At 42.5% G+C, this 17,586-nt stretch overlaps 1 long non-coding RNA gene across 1 annotated transcript; it reads left to right on the top strand.

Moving 5' to 3' along the window:
* The first annotated feature begins 2,917 nt into the window (after positions 1 to 2,917).
* LOC137321876 (uncharacterized) lies at positions 2,918 to 16,990 on the top strand. The gene is made up of 3 exons (XR_010962919.1): positions 2,918 to 3,052; positions 14,813 to 14,958; positions 16,319 to 16,990. It is a non-coding gene; the product is annotated as an uncharacterized lncRNA (long non-coding RNA).
* The last annotated feature ends 596 nt before the right edge of the window (positions 16,991 to 17,586 follow it).

Raw genomic sequence — 17,586 nt, 5'->3', positions numbered from 1 at the left:
GAGCGTAATTTAAAAGCAAACAAAATCAGCTAGTCAGCTAGGGAACCGCCCTGGACTTATCAGCAGTCTAAGGGTTAATTATTTCCACATGTTTTCACTAATTCCTTGGCTTGAGACACAAATGACATCACATGCATAGCTTCACACCATCAATGTTTTCAAAATGATTCCTCTATAATCATCACCGTGTGTGCTCCCTTCATCTGCTGTGATCATTCATAATCAAAATAGTTACTTGTCCAACATTACTGTATTTTGGCTTGGGTGCCTTCAGCATTTGAAGTACTTTGATTGAGTAGAGTTATCACTGAGGGGAGAAAGTAACAGTGGAGAAACTTTGTACCTCAGCTCCTGTTTTTTTTTTATTCGTTCATGGGATGTGGGCGTCGCTGGCGAGGCTAGCATTTATTGCCCAACACTAATTGCCCTTGAGAAGGTGGTGGTGAGCCGCCTTCTTGAACCGCTGCAGTCCGTGTGGTGAAGGTTCTCCCACAGTGCTGTTAGGAAGGAAGTTCCAGGATTTTGACCCAGCAACGATGAAGGAACGGCGATATATTTCCAAGTCGGGATGGTGTGTGACTTGGAGGGGAACGTGCAGGTGGTGGTGTTCCCATGTGCCTGTTGCTCTTGTCCTTCTAGGTGGTAGAGGTCGCGGGTTTGGGAGGTGCTGTCGAAGAAGCCTTGGTGAGTTGCTGCAGTGCATCCTGTGGATGGTACACACTGCAGCCACTGTGTGCTGGTGGTGAAGGAAGTGAATGTTTAGGGTGGTGGATGTGGTGCCAATCAAGCGGGCTGCTTTGTCCTGGATGGTGTCGAGCTTCTTGAGTGTTGTTGGAGCTGCACTTATCCAAGCAAGTGGAGAATATTCCATCACACTCCTGACTTGTGCCTTGTAGATGGTGGAAAGACTTTGGGGAGTCAGGAGGTGAGTCACTCGCTGCAGAATACCCAGCCTATGACCTGCTTTCATAGCCACAGTATTTATATGGCTGGTCCAGTTAAGTTTCTGGTCAATGGTGATCCCCAGGATGTTGATGGTGGGGGATTCGGCGATGGTAATGCCGTTGAATGTCAAGGGGAGGTGGTTAGACTCTCTCTTGTAGGAGATGGTCATTGCCTGGCAGTTATCTGGCGCGAATGTTAATTGCCACTTATGAGCCCAATCCTGGATGTTGTCCAGGTCTTGCTGCATGCGGGCATGGACTGCTTCATTATTTGAGGGGTTGCGAATGGAACTGAACATTGTGCAATCATCAGCGAACATCCCCATTTCTGACCTTATGATGGAGGGAAGGTCATTGATGAAGCAGCTGAAGATGGTTGGGCCTAGGACACTGCCCTGAGGAACTCCTGCAGCAATGCCCTGGGGCTGAGATGATTGGCCTCCAACAACCACTACCATCTTCCTTTGTGCTAGGTATGACTCCAGCCACTGGAGAGTTTTCCCCCTGATTCCCATTGATTTCAATTTTACTAGGACTCCTTGGTGCCACACTCGGTCAAATGCTGCCTTGATGTCAAGGGCAGTCACTCTCACCTCACCTCTGGAATTCAGCTCTTTTGTCCATGTTTGGACCAAGGCTGTAATGAGGTCTGGAGCCGAGTGGTCCTGGCGGAACCCAAACTGAGCATCGGTGAGCAGGTTATTGGTGAGTAAGTGCCGCTTGATAGCACTGTCGACGACACCTTCCATCACTTTGCTGCTGATTGAGAGTAGACTGATGGGGCGGTAATTGGCCGGATTGGATTTGTCCTGCTTTTTGTGGACAGGACATACCTGGGCAATTTTCCACATTGTCGGGTAGATGCCAGTGTTGTAGCTGTACTGGAACAGTATGCTCGTTGTATGCTAGTGTGGCAAGTGATGCATCTTATTAAGGCATTGTCACAAATGGGAAGACCCTTAGCTGTTCTTACCTCTGGCATTCACACCCCAAGGTAGTGACAGGTCCACACAAAAGCTTAAAAATTCTTTGTGAAACCCCAAGCTAATTTTCTATATGCTCATGATTGTTAATGCCCAATATTCCAGGAACAAGAACAGAAGAGTACCTGTGTTTCTTCATAATTAAGGGTCTGCAAACAAAATCATATTCCCAGAAATCCATGTTTAAAAGCTACACGTTCCTGTGATACCATTAACCATTCATTAATTATGGAGAAAAACAGCATTCTCCTGTTTTTCATTAAAAGAGGGAATTCAACCCCTAATTTTGTATTAAACTAAATTTCAACAAATTACAAATTTTTAAAGCTAACATAAGACGTCATGTGAAGAAAGTATAAAGATATTTGACACTTCAATGTTCTGGTTAAATTTCTCCAGAATTAGAGAAGACGCATACATTAATTATGATGCTAATTAAGGTGGCCTCCTACAGACTATGGATATTATTGTCTTCATGCAGAAGGGATAAAAGAGACTACATTATCTACTTCATCCATAGAGGGGAAAAAGTGAAAACAGCTGGCAAAAATAAAGGGTCTTAACAAAAATGTGACTTTTGTTCAATTTTGGAGAGCTTCCAATGGAAAGTGTAGACTGCAAAGATAATGGGGATACAGGCCATCTGCAGTCAACCACTAGGCTGAAGACAAATCTTCTGTCATTACTTGTTAAAGACAGAGAACATTAGAATACTGGAAGTCACTCTGGTAAAATTCAGGGCTTTATCATATCTGCTTAGTAGGGGGGCGGGCAGATAAGCATACGAAGGAATTGTTTTGGTAACTAAGCAATGACTTCAGATGCAAGGAACAGTAGAGAAATGGACTAAGGCAGCAGGTCAATTCTTAGGTTATATATTAACAGTAAAAGAAAAAAATGCAGGGACAGTTTGCAAATAATTTATTATTATGCATTAGATGATAAGAGAGCTTGTCAGCCATTGGTTAGCCTCCTAACAAAATAATCTGCTGGGAGTGAGATCCACTTGTTTCATGACAGGGAGTGGAAATGTAAACCTAATCCAACCAATTCAAGAACTACATTCCTTCCTTCACCAGCGTAAATTCAAAAAGAAAGGTTCATTCTGTTAGAAATGTTTCTCAGGTGAGGTAATAATATTTTACAGTAAGTATAAATATATTTTTATATGCATTTGTGAAAATGCCCCTCTTTTGGCATATTAAAACAATTTGCTTTTGAAATCAACGCTATAATGAATTAAATTGTTTAAACAGTAACATCTGTTTACACCCTATAAACTATGAAATGTTTAATAATCCGCATATCATTATATCCTGAGGGACTCACAGACAGCTGTGATCATATGGCCTGACATGGTACACAATATAAAAAATCCAAAACCAGTTTGTGTTGTGATTATGTGCATGGGTAATTCCATTACTTGGTATGTTAGATTATTTGGACAATTTTTTATTTAATTATTTTTGTATTTATAAAAACCTCATCGTTCAGAGACTGGGTAGTGAAATAGATTTGGACTGCTATCCTTTTATCTTTTAAACCTTGGTTGGAATCCAATCAAGATTGATGAGTTGAAATTAATTTGGGCAGTCTCAACCAAGTGTCCAAGTACCCACATTGCAAAACTGCCAACAATTCTACACTAATCCACACTCTTATTGGCTGCTCTTCTCAGTGGTCAGAATCAAGGCATATAAAGGTTAAGTTTCTGGGTGTTGGCAATGTTCCTGATAGCCCACCAACAACTAGTAGCAACAGTGCTCCATGCTTTGATTCAGTCATCTGCTGTTGTCAGAGGTCACCACTTTCTGACATCGCTTGCAGCTGTCTGAAATTGGTATGTGAGGTTTTAGTAAAAAACCAATTAAGCATGTTAAAGAGATGGTGGCATGGATCCAATTAAAGTGGGCCATGTTGTAGCTTCCAGTCCCAGAAGGGACTGATATGCATGTTGCTCATAAGTGGAGCTCAGAGTTAGTGCTAATCTGAGGACTGTTTGCCAAAGTCAGTAAGAGGACGGCAACTTGGAATTTTGCCCTGCAAAGGCTGCCATATGCCTTTCAGGGGATGAATGCAAAGAACAGAGGAATCATGGCTAAACACAATTCATCTGGCACATTTTCCAGCAAGACTCATCTCAAGAGCAGAAGCCCTGGTTGATTTTTTCCTTCCCTACCCCTCCGATTTCTATGGCCCAATTGAGATCAGCTAACTCAGTACAGACTGGCAATTGAACCTAGAATCTTCCTGATTGGTATATCTCCGTACAACACCATACACCATATTTACTCTTTGAGCTTGAAAATAGCCAATTGTTAACATTCCCTGTGTCAACTGGGAATTTGGCTCCATTTGCCAAATGACCATAATTTATTAATGACTGGTAAAAGATCAGAATGAAGTTCCAATTTGAAATCTTTCAAAAAATCCAAGTTTTAGTTCAGTCCAGAGAAGCCAAATTTTTGTATCATCTGTTCATTTAAGAGAATATAATTGTATACTTAAAAGTTTTGAGACACGTCTATTACATTTCAAACTGTCAAGATTATCAAATAGAGAAAGAAAGGCAGTTATTCCATGTTGATTTCTCTTGACTTGGAATTAACTTCAGGATGCTTATTTACCACATTTAAACCTTAAATCGACATGTCACGTTAAACACAGCTAAATAGCATAGTACATTATGTGGTATATGGTATAATACTCTTGTTTTAATAAATCCACATATTATCTCCAAAAAAAACTGCCACACCTCATGAAAAGTTGTTATAGAAGCTTAAGATAGTGGGCATAGATAAAGAATTGGCTGAAATAGGAAAGCACCAAATGGGAAAATGAACCACTTGCATTTATATAGTGCAATATCGTGTTGAAGTGTCTCAAGCACTTTGCATAATGAATTATAGTGAACATTTTGAAGTAAGCAAACATGGCACCTTTTCTAAGCCAGCTAATTCCACAATGACCATGAATGTGTTTTTTCAATAAGTTTTGAACTCAAAGGAATGCTCCTGATGCCAACAGAGTTGCCCATAGCAATATAGCGGGCGGTGCACTCCCAGCTCACAATGAGCGTGTGCTTCCTGCCCGACGTATCGGAGGCTTAGGAGCCCGGTTAGTGCCCAAAAACGGGCACTGAGTGATCGAATTTCTAGGCCACTATCTGTCAGGAGCCAGCTATTGATATTTGGAAGTGATGTCCAGCCAGTGTCTTGTAGAAAAATCAGTACATGTTAATTGCAATAGGAATTCCCTTCTGCCTATGAAACATTGTATGCATCTAATAGTTTGCAGGTGCATAATGATCACTTGGGCTATCCGAGGATCAATGTTTTTGATATGTAAGTTAAGCGTTAGAAGATTCAAATGTTGGAATTCAATAGTTCACATTCCATGAGCATGGTTTTTACTTTGAGCCGGGAAGAGAGAGGGGGGGAAGATTTCTCCAAGCTGTGCACCTGACGTAATGCACATCCTCATGATGCGATCTGATGTCCACTATTTAAAGGGAAAATGCAAAAATGAATTTTGGAGGAGAAAGGAGGAAATGAAGCACTAAATTCAAAGAGAGCAAAGGCCAGCACCCAGTTTTACAGATGGTTCCCTTGAAGTACTGCTGGTGCAGAGAGGACCAGGAGGCAAATAATTTACCCCAGCAATGGGAGGAAGAACCCTGGCTCTGTCACCATGAAGGCATTGCTGGAGGTGGCTGAGGAGGTGAGCAGCAGGAGCATTGTGGCCCAGTCTTGGATGCAGTGCAGGAAGAGCTTTAATGATCTAACCAGGTCAGGAAAAGTGAGTACAATTGCTGATTCATCTACATCCTGTGGTGTCCAGCACTGCCCTCTCACTCTGTCTTGCCAAGCATCCCATCACACCCACTTAAGTTTCAGCAGCACCCATCCTTCAGTTCCTATGCACTTTCTCACCTCCCCATGTATCCATCCACCATTGCCACTCACACCATTCCTTATGCAATGTGATGCATCTGTTGTGGGAAAAAATCACCACTCGGAGTCAGACTTAAAGATTCAACATGCAGTTTATTGGACAAAGTACTTTGGGAGAAGGCTGGGCATTCCGCAACACCGCAGCTCCCTTCTCAACTTTAAAATGGTTGTCATGCTTTTTTATACCTTTGAAATACAGATTTCAGTAGCTTTTACATCATAAATCTGTCGTGTACCCATTAGTCACTTCATCGTTGCCTTTAATTCAACAGTCCAAAATCCACGCTAACACATCTATCTGATAGTCACCCTCACCCATTGCACTTCATCCATCCGGTGAATACGTCACCTTCAGTCACTCACAGGTCTGTTCTTTCGCCCCTTGTGGGAGAAGAGAGCACAAAACGCAAGGGAGAGAACGAGGACTGGAGGTGGCCCTCCACAAATAGTCCAGTTGACAGATGCAGACGAGGACACCATGGAGATAAGTGGAACATCTGCATCCTCTTGGGAACCCGTAGATACCTGGTGACAGAACTTAAACATCTTTCCCATACATGTTGACATAATTTCAGCAATGACTGAACTATGAGAAACCTGAGTGTGATGATTGGCAAGATTATTACTTTGCAATCACTAATTCATATCGCTTTCTTTTGTCTTCCAGGACTTACATGCGTACAAGAAGAATATACAGAGATGCATGACATTGATTCCTCAGAGGAGCTCATTCCTTCTGAGGGTGTACCATCACAGGACATACAGTCATGCACCAGCTCAAATACTCGGACTTTGGTGGGTCCTGTTAGACAGTTAGTTGGTTTGTCACCAGGTGATTCACAACTCACAAGTGAGCACAAGCAGACACTGGTGGCAGGGGCAGCTGTGGAGAGTCTGCGTCGGGGAGCGCACTCCTCTTTCAGCTCTGCTCAGCCGGACGCAAATGATGAACCCCAGGGGCCATCGTTGAGAATGAGAATGATTGAGGTACAGCTGCAACTTTGCGAGATACTGGAAAACGTGCCACACACACTCTCCACAATAGCGGAGAGGATGGAGGAGTCCACCTCCAACACTAGTGGATTGTTGTTCCAGGTAATTGCGAGAATGTCTACCATGGAGAGTGGCCCCTCCGTGGAGTTTCAAGCACGACTCTATGCAGGCTATGACCACAGCCTTGCATACTTTGGAAGGCAGCATATCTGTCGCCTTAAACAGGGTGACAGATACCTTATCAGAATGATAGAGGGTCAGCAGCAAATATGCGAGGTACTAGCAGTCATGGCAGGCACTTTCCACAATATCAGAGAGGATGGAAGAGTCCAGCTCAAGCAGTTGTGGATTGATGTCACAGGCCATTGTGAGGATGTCTTCCATGAAGAGCGTGACCTCCTCTGTGGAATTTGAAGTGCACTAATCAGTCCCTACAGGCTCTGACGATGGGCGTGCAAACTATGAATGCCAACATTTCTGATATCTTAAACATGATGACAGCTACATTAGCCATGGCCATACAAGGCGTCACTGATCTAAACCTAGCTGCTCTCCCGCAGAGAGATAGGAGTGATGTGCCGCTGGCCCAGGAGTGGGATGATGGTGAAAGGGGACATGGAAGTGGAAACTCCACTCAAAGTGTTTCCGCATCTCATCTGTTGCCCTCCCCCCACCCCCCCAACCAGTACCCGAAATGCTGCCTCCTCTCCCAATGGCTGAGTCTGGTGGAGTAGTCTTTGGCGGGGCCCTCACTGGCTCTAAATCCTAGCGGTCTTAGGCCAAAAGCATCCCAGCAGTCAGGGCAGGGAACTGAGCAGCCTGCCCCTGCCTCTGCTGAATCTACAGGGGATACGCCACATAAAAGTGGTAGGGAGCGTAAGTTCAAGAAATTGTAGTTCACCAAGGGTGTGCACATGGGTGTTTGAAGTAGTGTTATGTTGTGAAGTTTCCTTCTTTTAATATTGGCCCATAAAGTTAATTAATTAGCACCACTTCCATGTCTTGCCCATTATTGCGTTCCGAGTGTGAAGTCGTCGTTTCATTTGCTTCGTGATGAATGTCAATACATGACACGCTCCATTGAGTGAATGTGCAATGGGTGTTTACGTGGTTGAAGGACTGTTTTGTGGAAAGCGGGAGGAGGGGGTGGGGAGGGGGGTTGGTGGTGGTGTTGGGAGCCAGCCTGAGTATTTCAATGTCTCTTTTTTTCCCATTCTGACTAACAGAACCTGTGAGAGATGAGGGCATCTCTGGCATCCCGGGTAGCAATGTGCGTGGCTGGTTTGGCAATGGGTGCCCCATCTTCATATTCCTTCTCCTCTCCCTCTTCCTCAGTGTTGTCACCATCAGATGATTGACAAAAGCCTTCACCCTTCTCCACCTCTAAACCTCTCTGCTGTGCTATGTTGCGCAGGACGCATCACACCACAATGATTCTGGACATCCTTGCTGGCGAGTACTGAAGAGCATCTCCAGAGCTATCTAGACATCTGAAACGCATCTTCAACATGCTGATGGTTTGCTCGATGACACACCTGGTGGTAATGTGGCTCTGGTTGTATTACTCTTGTGCCTCATTGGTGGGGTTCCTCACAGGTGTCATGAGCCATGTTTGACTTAAGTCTGTCTGTTGTTTGGAAGAGGCCTGGAATGTTGAACTGCCACAGTATAAATGCATCATGATAGCTGCCGGGGATTCTGATGCACACCTGCATAAATTTCTTCTTATGGTTGCATATTACCTGTGCATTGATGGAATCAAACCCCTTTCGGTTGATGAAGATTCCTGGTTCATGTGGTGGTCCTCGGATTGTCTCGCGTGTGCAATCGATGGCACCCTGCACCTGTGGGAAACCAGCCAGAGAGACCAAACCAACTGCCCCGCTCATTCTGGCTATTGTTGTCGCGGGCAAGTTCACATAAGTGGACGTCCTGGCAATCAACCCATTTGTCACCTGCCTTATACATTTGTGTGCAGATGATTGAGACACCCTGGAGGTGTCTCTGGTGACGCATTGGAAGGAGACAGAGGCAAAGAAATTGAGGGCAGCGGTGACTTTTACTGCAACGGGCAATGCGTGGCCACCAGGTCGAGTAGGGAACAGCTCTTTTTCAAGGGGGCTGCAGATGGCTGCAACCACCTGCCGGCTCAGTCTGAGCCTGTGTGGGCACTACTCTTCAGATAGGTCCAAGGAGCTCAGCCTCTGCTTGTAGACCCTCTCACACAGGTAATGCCTCCTGTAACCTTGGCCCCTCTGTTACTGCCCTCTCTGCTGTTCTCCACTCGGCTCCCCTTTCTGTTGTTCTCCATATACTTGTTGTGCACCTCGCTCTTGTGCACCAGCAAATCCCAACACAGCATGACGTGACTGCCATGGATGGTCATTTTCTTCTTCCTCAGATGTCCTCTCGAATTGTGCCACCCATTCTGATTTTGTCAGTTTGAAAGGCTCCAAAGTTTTGCAAAAGCTGTCTCAACACAAGCACTCTCTGCCAAACATCTGCCAGAGATAACTGAGAGACCAGCTGCAATAACTGAGGTTTAAATCAGATGGGGCAATTAAAAGTTTAAATACCCCCATAAACTGCAGCTCAATCTTGCCTCCGTTTCACGGGTGAGATTGAGAAGTCCCGGGAAACCTCTGCTGGAGATGTTAAATTTGATGTTGTGTTAAAATCAATTTAAAATAAGGTAGTTGACGGCTCCTAACTATCTTAAATGCCCTACTAACGGCGCGCCTACTGGCATTAATTGGGGCCTCGACTTCAGCTATTCGGTTCCTTGCACAATTCCAAACGAGCCCACGTTTAACCTGGAAGTGGATGCGTTGGAGCTGGGTTGTGGCCGCAATCACTAAAAATACAATTTTCACCTCCCGTCCAACTCCAACCCACCCGTTCTTGGGAGTTAAAATTCCCCCCCCATATGCCTGAATGATAAAAAACATTAATGACATGTTTCCATGCCATTATGGAACTGCTGCTTTGATTGGGGGCGTTCTTCAAAGAAGTTGGCCTCCATTTCAAAGGAAGCCAGGAAATATCTGGACAGCACTCCGAGGATGTTTAGTTCTGGGTTTCATATGTCATTTGTTTATTGTTCATATCCTGGCAATAAGATAGAATTCCATGGAACAAAATGGCACCCACATTACAGTCACTACAGACTCAGCTCAAAAAGTCTGGAAAGTGCGATAAGATTTGAACACTTTTGGGGTGAAATTCAACTTTGGTGGTAGCGCAAAATGGGCAACAGAGCATCGGCAGTCTGTTTTATACCCAGCCCAATTTACTTGTGTAAAATGGACTGCCGATTTGCTATTGCCCATTTTGCGCTACCATCAAAATTAATTTTCACTTCCATTGTTATTTGAGAGACAGTTTAAAATAGTATGCAGTTAAGTATTTTCATTCCTGATTTGTCTGCTGTATTCCTTTTACTTTGTCTGCTTACAAATAAATTCAACTACCAGTTTTAGCCTGAATAATATTTTCTGCCTTATGAAGAATACAGGTGTGCAGGATGAGCTGTTTGTGCAACAATCAGTGCAAAATATCTCTGTAAATGGATATTAATTAATCTCATGCCATACTACTTACTTTTGCAGCATGAATAAGAGTAGACGTTTTCAATCATAGGAAGTACAGCTCTGCCTATGGAAATTGAATTTTGCTTCAAATGTGAACAAAGAAATTTGAGAGAGAGCTTGCATTGTAACATGCATGATTGGCAGCCACGTTATCATCGTAAACTTCTAAGTGCAAGAGAAACAGCCACGTGGCCTGTTTTCCTTTCGCTAAGTATTACATGTCCATGCTTTCTCTGTTGTGATTGTCTTGAGGGAAACGATTTTCATAAAATTATGCTGTGTTCAGATGTATCTGTTTCAGCTACAATTCCATTAAAGTTGTTGCATCCATGTTTTACCATATAAAATCCAGAAGAGCTAATTGCAGCCCCAAGAGGTTTATAAGACTGATTGTCCCTCACAGCAATCTGTTCAAGCTGCTCTTTGATAGCCTGGACTTCCCACACCAGTTCATCCCTAAAGTCATCTGTGACATTATTTGAAAGAACATTTGCATTGAACTGAAGGTCAAGCGTTATCATAGTATCATAATAGGTGCAGAACAGGAGGAGGCTATTCGGCCCATCATGCCTATGCCTCTTTGAAAGAGCAAAACATTTCTGTTGACACTGAAGCCGTAGTTGGAACATTCTAAAGTTCAGCTGTTTTTGGTTCGTAGACAATCTTGGCAGAAATATTTTGCTTTTTACTCCAGAAACTTGCAGTCATCTGTAACAGTATGTAGATCAAGGGGATAACTTGGCTAAGGGAGGCTGAGATAATGCTCAGCAACTATTAAACTTATTATAATGACTCCAGTGTATTGATCAGCAATTGAACCGCAGGCTTCTGTTCTGGTTTCTGTATTCTGCTAAAGTTTCCTTTACGTACTTGATGGCCATTCCATCAATGACCCTTTTTTCCAGATACTCCAGCATGGGTTGCAACATTACTTTTCAGTTAGTGCTTTCACAGACCATTTCCTCAGTGGTGTGCTGTCTCAGGTGTCTACTGGCTTTAAGCAGAATGATGAAAATGTCAGCAGACGTTTACAGGAGTGGCTGCAATGTTAGAGACCATTTTGTAACCCTTCAGGGCATTAAGCACCACTAAAGTGAAGGGTTGAATTAAATACTAACCCCCCTTTCCTTCAACACTCCTATCATATTGGACTTATTGTTGGTAACCATTATTCCCAGTGATAGATTATGTCTACATGTCCCCCATTTGAACATATCGTGTGTTGAACATTAAAAACAATAATGATTTTCAAACAATTCAGTGAATTGAAAATCCTTGAAGTACAGAGGTGGCTCTCAAAACAACCAGTACAAAACATGTAAGGAACATAGGGATGTGCAGACTGTGCTGATGGTTCAACAATCATCCTAATCTCTTTCCTGTGTCGTATGTTGTGGATTACCACCATTTAGCTTATTGGGGCAATTTTTCAAAATTGCACTTATTGGGAATTTCTTTAGCCATTAAAATTAATAGATGGAAAATTGTTGGGGATTGCACAACCAAGGTCTCGTATGAGTTCTCGGCATGCAAAGCTCCACACTAGAAGCCCAAATTCCTACAAGTATCCTGTATATTCTTAATTCTTATTTCCCTTTCCCTATCTCATCATTCTGTATTTACACCTCTTCTTCCATCTTACAAAGTGCATGGAGACATTTTTATTTACATGAGGTGCAGTATAGGCCTCCATAGAACCATAGAAAATATATAGCATAGAAGGGGGCTATTTGGCCCATCGTGTCCGCGCCGGCTCGAAGATAAACCAGGTGCCCATTCTAATCCCACCTTCCAGCATCCAGTCCGTAGCCTTGCAGCTTACAGCACTTTAGGTGCAGGTCCAGGTACTTTTTAAAAGAGTCGAGGGTCCCTGCCTCTAGTCCCTGCCTCTACCACCAATTCGGGCAGCAAATTCCACACACTCACCACCTTCTGGGTAAAAAAGTTTTTCCCCATGTCCCCTCTAATCCTTCCGCCAATCAGCTTAAATCTATGCCCTCTAGTTCTTGAACTCTCTGCTAGGGGAAACAGGTACTTCCTTTCTACTCTATCTGGGCCCCTCATAATTTTCTACACCTCAATCAAGTCTCCCCTCAGCCTCCTCTGCTCCAAGGAAAACAACCCCAGCCTATCTCTCCTCGTAGCTGCAATTTTCAAGCCCTGGCAACATTCTTGTAAATCTTCTCTGCACTCTCTCCAGAGCAATTACGTCCTTCCTGTAATGTGGTGACCAGAACTGCGCACAATACTCCAGCTGTGGCCTTACCAGCGTTCTATACAGTTCCATCATTACATCCCTGCTTTTGTATTCTATACCTCAGCTAATAACGGAAAGCATTCCGTATGCCTTCTTCACAACCTTATTTACATGTACAGCCACCTTCAGGGACCTGTGCACATGCACTCCAAGGTCTGTCACTTCCTCTACCCCTCTCAATATATTCCCGTTTACTGCATATTGCCTTTTACCGTTGCCCTCCCTAAGTGCATTACCTCACACTCCTCCAGGTTGAACTCCATTTGCCACTTTTCCACCCACTCCACCAACCCATTGATATCTTCTTGGAGTCTACAGCAATCCTCTTCACTATCAACTACACGGCCAATTTTTGTGAAGTCTGCAAATTTGCCAATCATGCCCCCTACATTCAAATCCAAATCATTAATATATACCACAAACAGCAAGGGACCCAACACTGAGCCCTGTGGCACACCACTGGAAACGGATTTCCATTCGCAAAGACATCCATCAACTTTTACCCTTTGTTTCCTGTTACTGAGCCAATTTTGGATCCAATTCGCCACATTTCCCTGTATCCCATGGGCTTTTACTTTTCCGACCAGTCTGCCATGTGGGACCTTGTCAAATGCCTTATTAAAATCTATGTAGACAACATCCACTGCACTATCCTCATCAATCCTCCTTGTCACTTCCTCAAAGAATTTAATCAGATTTATAAGGCATGACCTTCCCTGAATAAATCCATGCTGACTATCCCTGATTAAACCATGCCTTTCCAAGTGACAGTTTATCCTCGAGCGACAGTTTATCCTCGATTTAAAAATTCTCATTCTTGTTTTCAAATCCTTCCAGGGCCTCGCCCCTCCCTATCTCTGTAACCTTCTCCAGCCCTACAACCCTCCGAGATCTCTGCGCTCCTCCAATTTCTGCATCTTGTGCATCCCTGATTTTAATCGTTCCACCATTGGAGGCCGTGCCTTGAGCTGCCTGGCCCTATGCTCTGGAACACCCTCCCTAAACCTCTCCGCCTCTCTACCTATCACTCCTCCTTTAAGGTGCTCCTTAAAACCTCTTTGACCAAGCTTTTGGCCTGTCCTAATATCTTCTTATGTGGCTTGGTGTCAAGTTTTATTTGATAATTGCTCCTGTGAAGCGCCTTGGTTCATTTTACTACGTTAAAAGCCCCAATGTAAATTCAAATGCAAGTTTTATTATTGTTGTTAAGAAAAGTAGATTGTGGTTGTCTTTCAAAGTAACAAAGGGTGTTGTCAGAGAGATATAAGTACTGCACAAGTGCTGGGCCAAGTATTAGTGATGAGGAGAATCAAACTGCCTTCTACTCCTTTTGTATTCCTGGTTTTGGTATTTATAACAATTATACATGATGATAATAACAAGATGACTGAATCCAAGCCAAAAGAAACTCAGTGCATATTCTGTTAGGAAAAATGTGCAAATTGTGTAAAGCTTGTATTGTATTGATTATGGTTACAAGTTGAGAGTAATTATTTCCATAATAAAATATGTAATTTCACCAACCCCCCACCCCAACCAATAACTAGGAAAAAAATCTTTGGTAGGTTTTTGGGAATAGACTTCAACTGCAAATGGTCAAAGATGTTTTTAACGTATCGTAAAGATGAAAGACCAGAACTTTTCGCTCCTAATTTGTGATGTTAAAGCACATCTTTGGCTTTGCTCTCCCAAAGGTGTTACACTGGCAAACTCACCAATCAGTTTGCTACTGCTCACAGACAGCTCTTTATTGTGTAATGGTTCATGTTGGATTATTGAAGAATACATTCCCCTGTGTCTCTTTTGCTTTTGTCTGTCTCTTCTAACAAATAAACACAACCTTGAGCTCATTCCTGTATGAACTGCACAAATGTCATCCACTAGATATGTAGAATTTTTCCTTTGAATGTATAACTTATTGAATAGTAAAAAGGAAATTTGTCTTATAATAGATGAGATAGTATCAGCAGAAGTTGAAACAGTTCAAGCCTCATTTGGGAATGTGCCAATCGCAGATCTACTTTATTTTATCAGCCAGTTGGTGGTATAATGTTGGCAACAGATTTATTATCATCAATTAAATCCGATTCAGGTGGTGACAAAGAGTCTGACTCAGATGCAGCAGCAGAAGCTACGTCAGAATGCAGTGAACTTAGACTGTTTGAGCAGCAGCAGGAGCGCCATTTTAATTTTCAAACACAGAAGAAGAACCATTAAGAATAAGGAAGATGATGACAGGTGCATTGCAAAATATTTTCGTGCCTCTGCTAGTGTTATACTACCTATCCTTGGGTCTCCTTTTGTGTTTTTCAATGTTGTGCTTTTTGAAGTTTAGTATGCAAATATGAAAAACTTAAGGGCAAATTTCTCTTTGATGTAGATGCAGTGGCAACTCATGCCTTTTTCTTTGGTGTTTGTTGAGTTGGAAATATAACTGAAGGTAGTGCCCACTGCTAACACGAGGATGAGTATTTCCAGAATGGATTGAAGTGTTTGTATTTTACTGCTGCTAGATTATATCTGATCAATGTTATATTCCAAAGAGTGACTCCCCAAACCTGTATTGCTGCTACTGCTTTCCTTGAACTACTGAGTCATAGTATTGTAAATTAGTAATCGTTATTTTGGAGAATAAAGTGATTAAAAGGCAGCAAAATATCAAGCAGGAATAAGAATGTATGCAATGCACAAGTCTACAACAACGTGTTATTAGCCATTAATGTCACTCATAGGCACAAAACTGTGGGTATGAATGTGGCTTATACAGTAACCACACAGCACAAGATCACAAGTACATATTCCATGAATGATCACAACTCTTTCTATTCCATTTCCTCTTTTTTCGATATAAAAATTAATAACTAGCCACCCAGCTGCATAATTAAAATTTGTTAGTCTTTGCCATCACTGTCATCAACCACTTACACCCTTTCCATAAAATATAAAATATACAACATAAAATAGTTACCAAATGAAAATTAATATAAACAAAATAATAACCTTAGAAAATCACACACAGCAGACAGTGCAGTGAACCACAACAAATTATGTCTCATGTTTTATTTAACTCTGAGTCTCTGTGTGGTTAACGACTGAATGAATACATTCATCTCACTGCAAAACACAAAATTATACCTTTATTCAAATAGGCATCAAGTAGAAAACATCAGAGCCTTTAGATCACAAATAGACCCATGTGATCATAATACAGACCCATGTGACCATAGTACAGACCCATTAGTTGCACATTAGTCACTACACTATATGAAGTTAGTTGTTACACAGAAATATGGAAGCATACAAGAAGCTAAACAGACAGGGTGCAGCATAATTTTTCACTATTGCTATCTACCGTATGTTATGGCAGTTAAGGGCTAGTCTAGATTTGGGCAGTTGGACCCAATTTTGAGGAGTAATGGGGTGGATAGGGGCAGGGAATGGAGCAGGGATTTAGCACCTAGCTGATATTTCTGCATCATTTCCAGTGGCGGTGCAAGCACTCACCCATTTCTGAGCAGATGCATGTAAACGAGGCAGTAATGATGCAGTGACTTCATACTCCCATTTCCAATCTTTTGCACCTCTTTTACGCCAATAGGTTCTTGTTCAGAGTTGCTAGGCGCTACCCTGAAGATGGAAGTTTAAAGGAACAAGCTTATTCAGTTACTGTTGCTGCGAGGCATCTTGCAGTATAGTCTGACAGAGGTCTTAAGCATCATGGATCATGGCAATGTGCTGCTTTCCTCATGGAGACATTGGAGGACAAAGGCCCCCATCAGATACAACAGCATCAGAGAGAGGAGCAGAAGCCTGAGGAAGAGGAAGACCATCTGTTGCTGCATGCCAGAGATATTCATGCCAATTTGATTTGGGAGACCTTGGGGTAATTTTTTGAGTATGTGCCAATTGGCGGAGAACATCACCCGCCGCCAGCACATTCTGGAACGTCATGGGCAGTCCGCCCACAATTTGCTGATATGTGCTGAAGGCAGACACCACCACCAGTGTGTACTTGGAAAAATAACCCCTCTTTCCTTTCCTACCACAAATACCACATGTTTCCTTTCCAAGAGAAAATGTTCTAACACATTCGGGGACATTACTGAATTTGAAAGGCCTACTCAATGAATTTATTGAAAGAATGCCAATTATGAAAATTGAATGTCTAGATCAATATGCTGTCAATCTTTACATTAAGTAAACATGGTTTCTTCAGTTGACTATTAGGTCAATGTCTAGCTGCAGAAATAAACAAGTTAAGATTAAATAATGTAACTTTTATGTTTGCTTAGTGAATGATAACAATTGACTGTGTCCTATAAACAAAAAGCTTTTTGTGGTGCTGTGCTTTTTTTCTGCTTTGACGTCATGAATCACAGATTTTACACTGAAATGTTGCAGATTTTCAGTTGTGTGGAACACAGAATACCAATGGGCAATAATATAACATATGAATGAGAATTTCCAGCTATATAGTGCACTTGCTTTGCTGACATCAGCAGTATTGCAATTTTACACGTAGAATCATTGATCCATTCTTAGAATTACACATATTACTTACCCAGAAAATTTTCTGGCCCAATATATACTGACCAACCCAACTATCTTTGAAGATGTTGGGGGAGTTTTAACACCCCATGATGGGCGGGAGAGGGTCGAGGGGGGGGGTTAAATCATCAAATTCGCGAAACCCCACACCGACCCACCGCTCACAGGCCTGTTTCCATTGGACACTGGAGTGGTCCGTAATTATAATATTTAAATGAGGCTCCTTTCCTGAAATTTTGGTAGTAATTTGAAATTAACACCTCCAGCACGGGTTTCCTGAGGTTCAGGAAACTCATCAGTGAAAATGGACGCGAAATT

This window comes from Heptranchias perlo, chromosome 5 (assembly GCF_035084215.1).
Source record: "Heptranchias perlo isolate sHepPer1 chromosome 5, sHepPer1.hap1, whole genome shotgun sequence".
NCBI lineage: Eukaryota > Metazoa > Chordata > Chondrichthyes > Hexanchiformes > Hexanchidae > Heptranchias > Heptranchias perlo.
Note: the sequence above shows the minus strand (reverse complement) of the source record. Positions and strands in the feature narration are given on the sequence as shown.